At 56.6% G+C, this 13,040-nt stretch overlaps 1 protein-coding gene across 1 annotated transcript in view; it reads right to left on the bottom strand.

The window, feature by feature from the left end:
• Positions 1–2,006: 2,006 nt before the first annotated feature.
• LOC140424658 (fucolectin-like) overlaps positions 2,007–13,040 on the bottom strand; it is a 31,440-nt gene continuing 20,406 nt past the window's right edge. Inside the window, exon 5 of the mRNA XM_072507903.1 lies at positions 2,007–2,152. The gene's annotated coding sequence lies outside the window, so the exon portion shown is untranslated. The remainder of the gene's footprint in view (positions 2,153–13,040) is intronic.

Here is a 13,040-nt window from a genome sequence, read left to right on the forward strand (position 1 = left end):
ACCGTGTGTCTGTATTGTGTGTGTCTGGGTGGAGGGTGGGACGGGGTTTGGAGAATAGTTAGATTAGCAGAGCATTGTTCCATTCTTACCATTATATGTTCATCTTTTTCCTTGTTTCAATAAACAATTTTTAAAAATTATTTTACTTGCATATCTGGTGCTTGTAACTCATTGCAGCAGTTAAGGGTCAAAGATCTCAGCAAAATGCACAAATTATTGGCTAATTCACTTCTGTTGGGGTCTGTGGGGCTGGAGTTGACCGTGTTTCGGATATTGTAACACTGTTACCCAGCAGCTCCCACAATTTCTTCACCAAGTGAGACAAAACTGCTGTGAATGTTCTGCCCAATCCTCTGACTCCATGGATGGATACTAGCCGACCCCATGAGGAATGAAACACCTTGAAACAGCGATGTGACGACAACAGCCGTTTCCAAGCAGCAGAGCCTTTGAGTAGAACATAGACTTTCCCACAATGAGAGTCAAATGCCTCCACTACTCTGGGGGCAGCCTCCAGGACACACATGGCAGGGTTTCTGTTATGATAGGATGTTTGCTGCATGCTATACAGTCTGATGCAGCACAACGATGTGACACTCAATGTAGAAGAGGAGGAAGAATCCTCCTATTCCTCAGAGGAAGGAGAGGAGAGCAAGGGGACACGGAGGCTGAGACCTGTCAGTTGCAGGACCGAGGGTTGTTGCAGAGGAACAGGATGTTATTGTAACCAGGAACCAATCATTCAACAGCGGTTCAGCTCATCGATCCCTCAGGAGATAGTGAGCAGACATACCCCTGCCACTGGACAAAACCCTGCCCTGAACCATTACAGTGGCCAAGCAAAGCAACACAGTCAGCGTATGTGCAAAGTCTGCTGTCTGCAATATCCAGGTCCCTTATGGAGATAATGATGACAAGTGTATAAATAATTGCAATATCTATCCATTATCAATTGCACAAACAATTTTGCTGGAGTAAAACATGGATCAGCAAATGTTCTGGACTATGTTAATGTTCAAAACTATACACTGACCCATTCAGTGGCCTGTTTGGTGCCTTCATACTCGGACACTCCGACACAGCGCTGTCCTTGTTGCCTTGGAGAATGTCTTTCCCCATCCTCAGCCGTGAGGAACGTGTTCACAGAATCATAGAATTTACAGTGCCGAACGAGGCCACTCGGCCCATCGAGTCTGCACAGGCTCCTGGGAAAAGCACTTAAGCCCAAGCCTCCACCCTATCCCTGTAACCCAGTGACCCCACCTAACCTTTTTGGACACTAATGGCAATTTATCACAGCCAATCCACCTAACCTGCACGTCTTTGGACTGTGGGAGGAAACCGGAGCACCCGGAGGAAACCCACGCAGACACGGGGAGAACGTGCAGACTCCGCACAGACAGTGACCCAAGCCGGAATCGAACCTGGGACCCTGGAGCTGTGAAGCAACTGCGCTAACCACTGTGCTGTCATGCTGTTGGTCGGCCTCCTCATTCAGGGACCGGTTGGGGCAATTACTGGGACTGCAAAGCCTGCACTGCGACAGGGGTAGACAACAGTGATGGGCTCACAGATGGCGTCCTGACGGAGGGTCCATGGAAACCGGGATTCTCTCATTTTGCAGGGAACCTGACATCAGCCCTTGGTGTGGTCTCACGCTGGTTCAAAGAGATGTAACAGCAAACCTTTGGGCCACCTGCGAGATAATGTTGTTCACCATTCCGTCTACAGATCTTGGTGCACTTGCACCAATTGCAGATGTTGCTGCATGTGCCTCTCCACGAGGTAGGCCACTCTCTCTCTCAGGTGGAGATCAGACATTCACCAGGAATGTGGTCAATTCTGGGATAATGGTGCAGAGAGGGTGGGATTTCTGTCTCACTGACACTCACCGAGCTGGAGAAAATGGAAATCCAATAGAAATCGGACCTGCTGCATTCCCTTCTGTGATTGGTCCAATCTCCATGCTGCTCTGTGTCACATTTATAGAAAGACCAACAGCCAGGTTTTAATTCATTTGCTTTATTTTATGGAGATGCAGAAAGTCGGGGCCTGTGGACATTTGCTGCAACTGGTTGATTGTCTCTCTGGTTTAATTCAGAGGTCCCAGCGCCATCGAGTTCCTGATAACGTTCATCTCTGCCGCCGATAACTGTGAGAAACAGAATGAAACACAAGTTGTTCTCAATCAACATGGATGGAATCATCTAGAAAGCTTGGAAAGGGCAGGATTTTACAGCCCTTCCTGCCGGCACGGTCTCCCCGTGCCCCCCATGGTGAGCCGCCGTGGTGGGTTCCCTGCCGGTGGAATGGGCCATGCAGGCAACGTGCTGGATCCCCCCGTCTCCTGGTGGCCCTGACCTCTGCTGTGGTCACTGGGGGCAGCAACATCAATATATATTTATATCACACCCATAACATAAGGACAACCTCCCAAGATGCTTTGTAACAACATGAACAAAGTTAGACACGGAGCCACAGGAGGAGATATTCGGTCAGAGGAGGATTCGAGGAGTTTCGAATGGAGGAAAGTGAGGCAGAGAGCGGGAGAGATGTTTTTTATTTTGTTCCCAGGGTGTGGGAGTCACTGACGAGGTCGCCATTTATTACCCACCCCGAATTCAGAGAATCCACTGACTCTCCACCTCGCCCACTCCCCCATCCTATCCCCATTACCCCACGCATTGATCACGGCCAATCCACATAACCTGCACATCTTTGGACTGTGGGAGGAAACCGGAGCACCCGGAGGAAACCCACGCACACACGGGGAGGACGTGAAGATTCCGCACAGACAGTGACCCGAGGTCCGGATCAAACCCGGGTCCCTGGTGCTGTGAGGCAGCAGTGCTAATCACTGTGCCACCGTGACCTTGTGCAGACAGTGGTGAGCTACTTCTCAAACCGCTGCAGTCCCTGTGGTGTAGGTACACCCACAGTGCTGTAAGGGAGGGAGTTTCAGGCCTTTCCCAGGATTGTGCCGACATCGCGGGATTTGTGCCGGGCACAACGTGGCCACAAGATCACCCCCATTGTGTGCAGCTTTGATTGTACTGGAGAGAGCTGGAGGATGGGGGTGTACAGGGAGAGAGCGGGAGGATGGAGTTGTACAGGGAGAGAGGTGGAGGATGGGGTTGTGCTGAGAGAGAGCTGGAGGAAGGAGTTGTACAGGGAGAGAGCTGGAGGATGGGGGTGTACAGGGAGAGAGCTGGAGGATGGGGTTGTACTGAGAGAGAGCTGGAGGATGGAGTTGTAGAGGGAAGAGCTGGAGGATGGGGTTGTACAGGGAGAGAGCTGGAGGATGGGGTTGTACAGGGAGAGAGCTGGAGGATGGGGGTGTACAGAGAGAGAGCTGGAGGATGGAGTTGTAGAGGGAGAGAGGTGGAGGATGGAGTTGTACAGGGAGAGAGCTGGAGGAAGGAGTTGTACACGGAGAGAGCTGGAGGATGGGGTTGTACAGGGAGAGAGCTGGAGGATGGGGTGTACAGGGAGAGAGCTGGAGGATGGGGTTGTACAGGGAGAGCTGGAGGATGGAGTTGTAGAGGGAGAGAGCTGGAGGATGGGGTTGTACAGGGAGAGCTGGAGGATGGGGTTGTACAGAGAGAGAGCTGGAGGATGGAGATGTAGAGGGAGAGAGCTGGAGGATGGAGTTGTACAGGGAGAGAGCTGGAGGATGGGGTTGTACAGAGAGAGAGCTGGAGGATGGGGGTGTACAGGGAGAGAGCTGGAGGATGGGGGTGTACAGGGAGAGAGCTGGAGGATGGGGGTGTACAGAGAGAGAGCTGGAGGATGGGGGTGTACAGGGAGAGAGCTGGAGGATGGGTGTGTACAGAGAGAGAGCTGGAGGATGGGGTTGTACAGGGAGAGAGCTGGAGGATGGGGGTGTACAGAGAGAGAGCGGGAGGATGGAGTTGTACAGGGAGAGAGCTGGAGGATGGGGTTGTGCTGAGAGAGAGCTGGAGGAAGGAGTTGTACACGGAGAGAGCTGGAGGATGGGGTTGTACAGGGAGAGAGCTGGAGGATGGGGTGTACAGGGAGAGAGCTGGAGGATGGGGTTGTACAGGGAGAGCTGGAGGATGGAGTTGTAGAGGGAGAGAGGTGGAGGATGGAGTTGTAGAGGGAGAGAGGTGGAGGATGGGGGTGTACAGGGAGAGAGCTGGAGGATGGGGTTGTACAGGGAGAGCTGGAGGATGGAGTTGTAGAGGGAGAGAGCTGGAGGATGGGGGTTGTACAGGGAGAGAGCTGGTGGATGGGGTGTACAGGGAGAGATCTGGAGGATGGGGTTGTACAGAGAGAGAGCTGGAGGATGGGGTTGTACGGGGAGAGAGCTGGAGGATGGGGTTGTACAGGGAGAAAGCTGGAGGATGGGGGTGTACAGGGAGAGAGCTGGAGGATGGGGGTGTACAGGGAGAGAGCTGGAGGATGGGGTTGTACAGGGAGAGAGCTGGAGGATGGGGTTGTACAGGGAGAGAGCTGGAGGATGGGGGTTGTACAGGGAGAGAGCTGGAGGATGGGGGTGTACAGGGAGAGAGCTGGAGGATGGGGTTGTACAGGGAGAAAGCTGGAGGATGGGGGTGTACAGAGAGAGAGCTGGAGGATGGGGGTGTACAGGGAGAGAGCTGGAGGATGGGGTTGTACAGAGAGAGAGCTGGAGGATGGGGTTGTACAGGGAGAGAGCTGGAGGATGGGGTTGTACAGGGAGAGAGCTGGAGGATGGGGTTGTACAGAGAGAGAGCTGGAGGATGGGGTTGTACAGAGAGATAGCTGGAGGATGGGGGTGTACAGGGAGAGAGCTGGAGGATGGGGGTGTACAGGGAGAGAGCTGGAGGATGGGGTTGTACAGAGAGAGAGCTGGAGGATGGGGTGTACAGGGAGAGAGCTGGAGGATGGGGGTGTACAGGGAGAGAGCTGGAGGATGGGGGTGTACAGAGAGAGAGCTGGAGGATGGGGTTGTACAGGGAGAGAGCAGGAGGATGGGGGTGTACAGGGAGAGAGCTGGAGGATGGGGGTGTACAGAGAGAGAGCTGGAGGATGGGGTTGTACAGGGAGAGCTGGAGGATGGGGTTGTACAGGGAGAGAGCTGGAGGATGGGGTTGTACAGGGAGAGAGCTGGAGGATGGGGTTGTACAGGGAGAGAGCTGGAGGATGGGGGTGTACAGAGAGAGAGCTGGAGGATGGGGGTGTACAGGGAGAGAGCTGGAGGATGGGGGTGTACAGGGAGAGAGCTGGAGGATGGGGGTGTACAGGGAGAGAGCTGGAGGATGGGGGTGTACAGGGAGAGAGCTGGAGGATGGGGGTGTGCAGGGAGAGAGCTGGAGGATGGGGTTGTACAGGGAGAGAGCTGGAGGATGGGGTTGTACAGGGAGAGAGCTGGAGGATGGGGGTGTACAGAGAGAGAGCTGGAGGATGGGGTGTACAGGGAGAGAGCTGGAGGATGGGGGTGTACAGGGAGAGAGCTGGAGGATGGGGTTGTACAGGGAGAGAGCTGGAGGATGGGGGTGTACAGGGAGAGAGCTGGAGGATGGGGTTGTACAGGGAGAGAGCTAGAGGATGGGGTTGTACTGAGAGAGAGCTGGAGGATGGGGGTGTACAGAGAGAGAGCTGGAGGATGGGGTGTACAGGGAGAGAGCTGGAGGATGGGGGGTACAGGGAGAGAGCTGGAGGATGGGGGTGTACAGGGAGAGAGCTGGAGGATGGGGGTGTACAGGGAGAGACCTGGAGGATGGGGGTGTACAGGGAGAGAGCTGGAGGATGGGGTTGTACAGAGAGAGAGCTGGAGGATGGGGTTGTACAGGGAGAGAGCTGGAGGATGGGGGTGTACAGGGAGAGAGCTGGAGGATGGGGTTGTACATAGAGAGAGCTGGAGGATGGGGGTGTACAGGGAGAGAGCTGGAGGATGGGGGTGTACTGGGAGAGAGCTGGAGAATGGGGGTGTACAGGGAGAGAGCTGGAGGATGGGGTTGTACAGAGAGAGAGCTGGAGGATGGGGTTGTACAGGGAGAGAGCTGGAGAATGGGGTTGTACAGGGAGAGAGCTGGAGGATGGGGGTGTACAGGGAGAGAGCTGGAGGATGGGGTTGTACAGGGAGAGAGCTGGAGGATGGGGGTGTACAGGGAGAGAGCTGGAGGATGGGGGTGTACAGGGAGAGAGCTGGAGGATGGGGGTGTACAGGGAGAGAGCTGGAGGATGGGGGTGTACAGGGAGAGAGCTGGAGGATGGGGGTGTACAGAGAGAGAGCTGGAGGATGGGGTTGTACAGGGAGAGAGCTGGAGGATGGGGGTGTACAGAGAGAGAGCTGGAGGATGGGGTGTACAGGGAGAGAGCTGGAGGATGGGGGTGTACAGAGAGAGAGCTGGAGGATGGTGGTGTACAGGGAGAGAGCTGGAGGATGGGGCTGTACAGCGAGAGAGCTGGAGGATGGAGTTGTACAGGGAGAGAGCTGGAGGATGGGGGTGTACAGAGAGAGAGCTGGAGGATGGGGTTGTACAGGGAGAGAGCTGGAGGATGGGGTTGTACAGGGAGAGAGCTGGAGGATGGGGTTGTACAGGGAGAGAGCTAGAGGATGGGGTTGTACTGAGAGAGAGCTGGAGGATGGGGGTGTACAGAGAGAGAGCTGGAGGATGGGGGTGTACAGGGAGAGAGCTGGAGGATGGGGGTGTACAGGGAGAGAGCTGGAGGATGGGGGTGTACAGGGAGAGAGCTGGAGGATGGGGGTGTACAGAGAGAGAGCTGGAGGATGGGGTTGTACAGGGAGAGAGCTGGAGGATGGGGTTGTACGGGGAGAGAGCTGGAGGATGGGGTTGTACAGGGAGAGAGCTGGAGGATGGGGTTGTACAGAGAGTGAGCTGGAGGATGGGGGTGTACAGGGAGAGAGCTGGAGGATGGGGTGTACAGGGAGAGAGCTGGAGGATGGGGTTGAACAGGGAGAGAGCTGGAGGATGGGGTTGTACAGGGAGAGAGCTGGAGGATGGGGTTGTACAGGGAGAGAGCTGGAGGATGGGGGTGTACAGGGAGAGAGCTGGCGGATGGGGTTGTACAGGGAGAGAGCTGGAGGATTGGGTTGTACAGGGAGAGAGCTGGAGGATGGGGTTGTACAGGGAGAGAGCTGGAGGATGGGGGTGTACAGGGAGAGAGCTGGAGGATGGGGTTGTACAGGGAGAGAGCTGGAGGATGGGGTTGTACAGGGAGAGAGCTGGAGGATGGGGTTGTACAGGGAGAGAGCTGGAGGATGGGGGTGTACAGGGAGAGAGCTGGAGGATGGGGGTGTACAGGGAGAGAGCTGGAGGATGGGGGTGTACAGGGAGAGAGCTGGAGGATGGGGTTGTACAGAGAGAGAGCTGGAGGATGGGGGTGTACAGAGAGAGAGCGGGAGGATGGGGTTGTACAGGGAGAGAGCTGGAGGATGGGGGTGTACAGGGAGAGAGCTGGAGGATGGGGTTTTACAGAGAGAGAGCTGGAGGATGGGGGTGTACAGGGAGAGAGCTGGAGGATGGGGTTGTACAGGGAGAGTGCTGGAGGATGGGGTTGTACAGGGAGTGCTGGAGGATGGGGGTGTACAGAGAGAGAGCTGGAGGATGGGGTTGTACAGGGAGAGAGCGGGAGGATGGGGTTGTACAGAGAGAGAGCTGGAGGATGGGGGTGTACAGAGAGAGAGCGGGAGGATGGAGTTGTACAGGGAGAGAGCTGGAGGGTGGGGTTGTACTGAGAGAGAGCTGGAGGATGGAGTTGTAGAGGGAAGAGCTGGAGGATGGGGTTGTACAGGGAGAGAGCTGGAGCATGGGGTTGTACAGGGAGAGAGCTGGAGGATGGGGGTGTCCAGAGAGAGAGCGGGAGGATGGAGTTGTACAGGAAGAGAGCTGGAGGATGGGGTTGTGCTGAGGGAGAGCTGGAGGAAGGAGTTGTACACGGAGAGAGCTGGAGGATGGGGTTGTACAGGGACAGAGCTGGAGGATGGGGTTGTAAAGGGAGAGCTGGAGGATGGAGTTGTAGAGGGAGAGAGCTGGAGGATGGAGTTGTACAGGGAGAGAGCTGGAGGATGGGGGTGTACAGGGAGAGAGCTGGAGGATGGGGTTGTACAGAGAGAGAGCTGGAGGATGGAGTTGTAGAGGGAGGGAGCTGGAGGATGGAGTTGTACAGGGAGAGAGCTGGAGGATGGGGGTGTACAGAGAGAGAGCTGGAGGATGGAGTTGTACAGGGAGAGAGCTGGAGGATGGGGGTGTACAGAAAGAGAGCTGGAGGATGGGGGTGTACAGATTGAGAGCTGGAGGATGGGGTTGTACAGGGAGAGAGCTGGAGGATGGGGTTGTACAGGGAGAGAGCTGGAGGATGGGGTGTACAGAGAGAGAGCTGGAGGATGGGGTTGTACAGGGAGAGAGCTGGAGGATGGGGTTGTACAGGGAGAGAGCTGGAGGATGGGGTTGTACAGGGAGAGAGCTGGAGGATGGGGTTGTACAGGGAGAGAGCTGGAGGATGGGGGTGTACAGGGAGAGAGCTGGAGGATGGGGGTGTACAGGGAGAGAGCTGGAGGATGGGGTTGTACAGGGAGAGAGCTGGAGGATGGGGTTGTACAGGGAGAGAGCTGGAGGATGGGGTTGTACTGAGAGAGAGCTGGAGGATGGGGTTGTACAGGGAGAGAGCTGGAGGATGGGGTTGTACAGGGAGAGAGCTGGAGGATGGGGTTGTACAGCGAGAGAGCTGGAGGATGGGGTTGTACAGAGAGAGAGCTGGAGGATGGGGGTGTACAGGGAGAGAGCTGGAGGATGGGGGTGTACAGGGAGAGAGCTGGAGGATGGGGTTGTACAGAGAGAGAGCTGGAGGATGGGGTTGTACAGGGAGAGTGCTGGAGGATGGGGTTGTACAGGGAGTGCTGGAGGATGGGGGTGTACAGAGAGAGAGCTGGAGGATGGGGTTGTACAGGGAGAGAGCGGGAGGATGGGGTTGTACAGAGAGAGAGCTACAGGATGGGGGTGTACAGAGAGAGAGCGGGAGGATGGAGTTGTACAGGGAGAGAGCTGGAGGATGGGGTTGTGCTGAGAGAGAGCTGGAGGAAGGAGTTGTACATGGAGAGAGCTGGAGGATGGAGTTGTACTGAGAGAGAGCTGGAGGATGGAGTTGTAGAGGGAAGAGCTGGAGGATGGGGTTGTACAGGGAGAGAGCTGGAGGATGGAGTTGTACAGGGAGAGAGCTGGAGGATGGGGGTGTACAGATAGAGAGCTGGAGGAAGGGGGTGTACAGAGAGAGAGCGGGAGGATGGAGTTGTACAGGGAGAGAGCTGGAGGATGGGGTTGTGCTGAGAGAGAGCTGGAGGAAGGAGTTGTACACGGAGAGAGCTGGAGGATGGGGTTGTACAGGGAGAGAGCTGGAGGATGGGAGTGTACAGGGAGAGAGCTGGAGGATGGAGTTGTACAGGGAGAGAGCTGGAGGATGGGGTTGTACAGAGAGAGAGCTGGAGGATGGAGTTGTAGAGGGAGAGAGCTGGAGGAAGGAGTTGTACAGGGAGAGAGCTGGAGGATGGGGGTGTACAGAGAGAGAGCTGGAGGATGTAGTTGTACAGGGAGAGAGCTGGAGGATGGGGGTGTACAGAGAGAGAGCTGGAGGATGGGGTTGTACAGGGAGAGAGCTGGAGAATGGGGGTGTACAGAGAGAGAGCTGGAGGATGGGGTGTACAGGGAGAGAGCTGGAGGATGGGGGTGTACAGGGAGAGAGCTGGAGGATGGGGGTGTACAGGGAGAGAGCTGGAGGATGGGGGTGTACAGGGAGAGAGCTGGAGGATGGGGGTGTACAGGGAGAGAGCTGGAGGATGGGGGTGTACAGAGAGAGCGCGGGAGGATGGAGTTGTACAGGGAGAGAGCTGGAGGATGGGGTTGTGCTGAGAGAGAGCTGGAGGAAGGAGTTGTACACGGAGAGAGCTGGAGGATGGAGTTGTACTGAGAGAGAGCTGGAGGATGGAGTTGTAGAGGGAAGAGCTGGAGGATGGGGTTGTACAGGGAGAGAGCTGGAGGATGGGGTTGTACAGGGAGAGAGCTGGAGGATGGGGGTGTACAGAGAGAGAGCTGGAGGAAGGGGGTGTACAGAGAGAGAGCGGGAGGATGGTGTTGTACAGGGAGAGAGCTGGAGGATGGGGTTGTGCTGAGAGAGAGCTGGAGGAAGGAGTTGTACACGGAGAGAGCTGGAGGATGGGGTTGTACAGGGAGAGAGCTGGAGGATGGGGTGTACAGGGAGAGAGCTGGAGGATGGGGGTGTACAGGGAGAGAGCTGGAGGATGGGGTTGTACAGGGAGAGCTGGAGGATGGAGTTGTAGAGGGAGAGAGCTGGAGGATGGAGTTGTACAGGGAGAGAGCTGGAGGATGGGGGTGTACAGGGAGAGAGCTGGAGGATGGGGTTGTACAGAGAGAGAGCTGGAGAATGGAGTTGTAGAGGGAGAGACCTGGAGGATGGAGTTGTACAGGGAGAGAGCTGGAGGATGGGGTTGTATAGAGAGAGAGCTGGAGGATGGAGTTGTAGAGGGAGAGAGCTGGATGATGGAGTTGTACAGGGAGAGAGCTGGAGGATGGGGGTGTACAGAGAGAGATCTGGAGGATGGAGTTGTACAGGGAGAGAGCTGGAGGATGGGGGTGTACAGAGAGAGAGCTGGAGGATGGGGTTGTACAGGGAGAGAGCTGGAGGATGGGGTGTACAGGGAGAGAGCTGGAGGATGGGGGTGTACAGGGAGAGAGCTGGAGGATGGGGTGTACAGGGAGAGAGCTGGAGGATGGGGTTGTACAGGGAGAGAGCTGGAGGATGGGGGTGTACAGGGAGAGAGCTGGAGGATGGGGTTGTACAGGGAGAGAGCTGGAGGATGGGGTTGTACAGGGAGAGAGCTGGAGGATGGGGTTGTACAGGGAGAGAGCTGGAGGATGGGGGTGTACAGGGAGAGAGCTGGAGAATGGGGGTGTACAGGGAGAGAGCTGGAGGATGGGGGTGTACAGAGAGAGAGCTGGAGGATGGGGTTGTACAGAGAGAGAGCTGGAGGATGGGGTTGTACAGGGAGAGTGCTGGAGGATGGGGTTGTACAGGGAGTGCTGGAGGATGGGGGTGTACAGAGAGAGAGCTGGAGGATGGGGTTGTACAGGGAGAGAGCGGGAGGATGGGGTTGTACAGAGAGAGAGCTACAGGATGGGGGTGTACAGAGAGAGAGCTGGAGGATGGGGTGTACAGGGAGAGAGCTGGAGGATGGGGGTGTACAGGGAGACAGCTGGAGGATGGGGGTGTACAGGGAGAGCTGGAGGTTGGAGTTGTAGAGGGAGAGAGCTGGAGAATGGAGTTGTACAGGGAGAGAGCTGGAGGATGGGGGTGTACAGCGAGAGAGCTGGAGGATGGAGTTGTACAGGGAGAGAGCTGGAGGATGGGGGTGTACAGAGAGAGAGCTGGAGGATGGGGTTGTACAGGGAGAGAGCTGGAGGATGGGGTTGTACTGAGAGAGAGCTGGAGGATGGGGTTGTACAGAGAGAGAGCTGGAGGATGGGGTTGTACAGAGAGAGAGCTGGAGGATGGGGTTGTACAGAGAGAGAGCTGGAGGATGGGGGTGTACAGGGAGAGAGCTGGAGGATGGGGTTGTAGAGGGAGAGAGCTGGAGGATGGGGGTGTACAGGGAGAGAGCTGGAGGATGGGGTTGTAGAGGGAGAGAGCTGGAGGATGGAGTTGTAGAGGGAGAGAGCTGGAGGATGGAGTTGTACAGGGAGATAGCTGGAGGATGGGGGTGTACAGCGAGAGAGCTGGAGGATGGAGTTGTACAGGGAGAGAGCTGGAGGATGGGGGTGTACAAAGAGAGCTGGAGGATGGGGTTGTACAGGGAGAGAGCTGGAGGATGGGGTTGTACAGGGAGAGAGCTGGAGGATGGGGTTGTACAGAGAGAGAGCTGGAGGATGGGGGTGTACAGGGAGAGAGCTGGAGGATGGGGGTGTACAGGGAGAGAGCTGGAGGATGGTGGTGTACAGGGAGAGAGCTGGAGGTTGGGGTTGTACAGAGAGAGAGCTGGAGGATGGGGTTGTACAGGGAGAGAGCTGGAGGATGGGGGTGTACAGGGAGAGAGCTGGAGGATGGGGTGTACAGGGAGAGAGCTGGAGGATGGGGGTGTACAGGGAGAGAGCTGGAGGATGGGGGTGTACAGGGAGAGAGCTGGAGGATGGGGGTGTACAGGGAGAGAGCTGGAGGATGGGGTGTACAGGGAGAGAGCTGGAGGATGGGGGTGTACAGGGAGAGAGCTGGAGGATGGGGTTGTACAGAGAGAGAGCTGGAGGATGGGGTTGTACAGAGAGAGAGCTGGAGGATGGGGTGTACAGGGAGAGAGCTGGAGGATGGGGTTGTACAGGGAGAGAGCTGGAGGATGGGGTTGTACAGGGAGAGAGCTGGAGGATGGGGGTGTACAGGGAGAGAGCTGGAGGATGAGGGTGTACAGGGAGAGAGCTGGAGGATGGGGTTGTACAGGGAGAGAGCTGGAGGATGGGGGTGTACAGGGAGAGAGCTGGAGGATGGGGGTGTACAGGGAGAGAGCTGGAGGATGGGAGTGTACAGGGAGAGAGCTGGAGGATGGGGGTGTACAGAGAGAGAGCTGGAGGATGGGGTGTACAGGGAGAGAGCTGGAGGATGGGGTTGTACAGGGAGAGACCTGGAGGATGGGGTTGTACAGAGAGAGAGCTGGAGGATGGGGTTGTACAGGGAGAGAGCTGGAGGATGGGGGTGTACAGGGAGAGAGCTGGAGGATGGGGGTGTACAGGGAGAGAGCTGGAGGAGGGGGGTGTACAGGGAGGGAGCTGGAGGATGGGGGTGTACAGGGAGAGAGCTGGAGGATGGGGTTGTACAGGGAGAGAGCTGGAGGATGGGGTTGTACAGGGAGAGAGCTGGAGGATGGGGTTGTACAGGGAGAGAGCTGGAGGATGGGGGTGTACAGAGAGAGAGCTGGAGGATGGGGTGTACAGGGAGAGAGCTGGAGGATGGGGGTGTACAGGGAGACAGCTGGAGGATGGGGGTGTACAGGGAGAGAGCTGGAGGATGGGGTTGTA

The sequence above is a fragment of the Scyliorhinus torazame genome, chromosome 6, assembly GCF_047496885.1.
Source record: "Scyliorhinus torazame isolate Kashiwa2021f chromosome 6, sScyTor2.1, whole genome shotgun sequence".
NCBI classification, from domain to species: domain Eukaryota; kingdom Metazoa; phylum Chordata; class Chondrichthyes; order Carcharhiniformes; family Scyliorhinidae; genus Scyliorhinus; species Scyliorhinus torazame.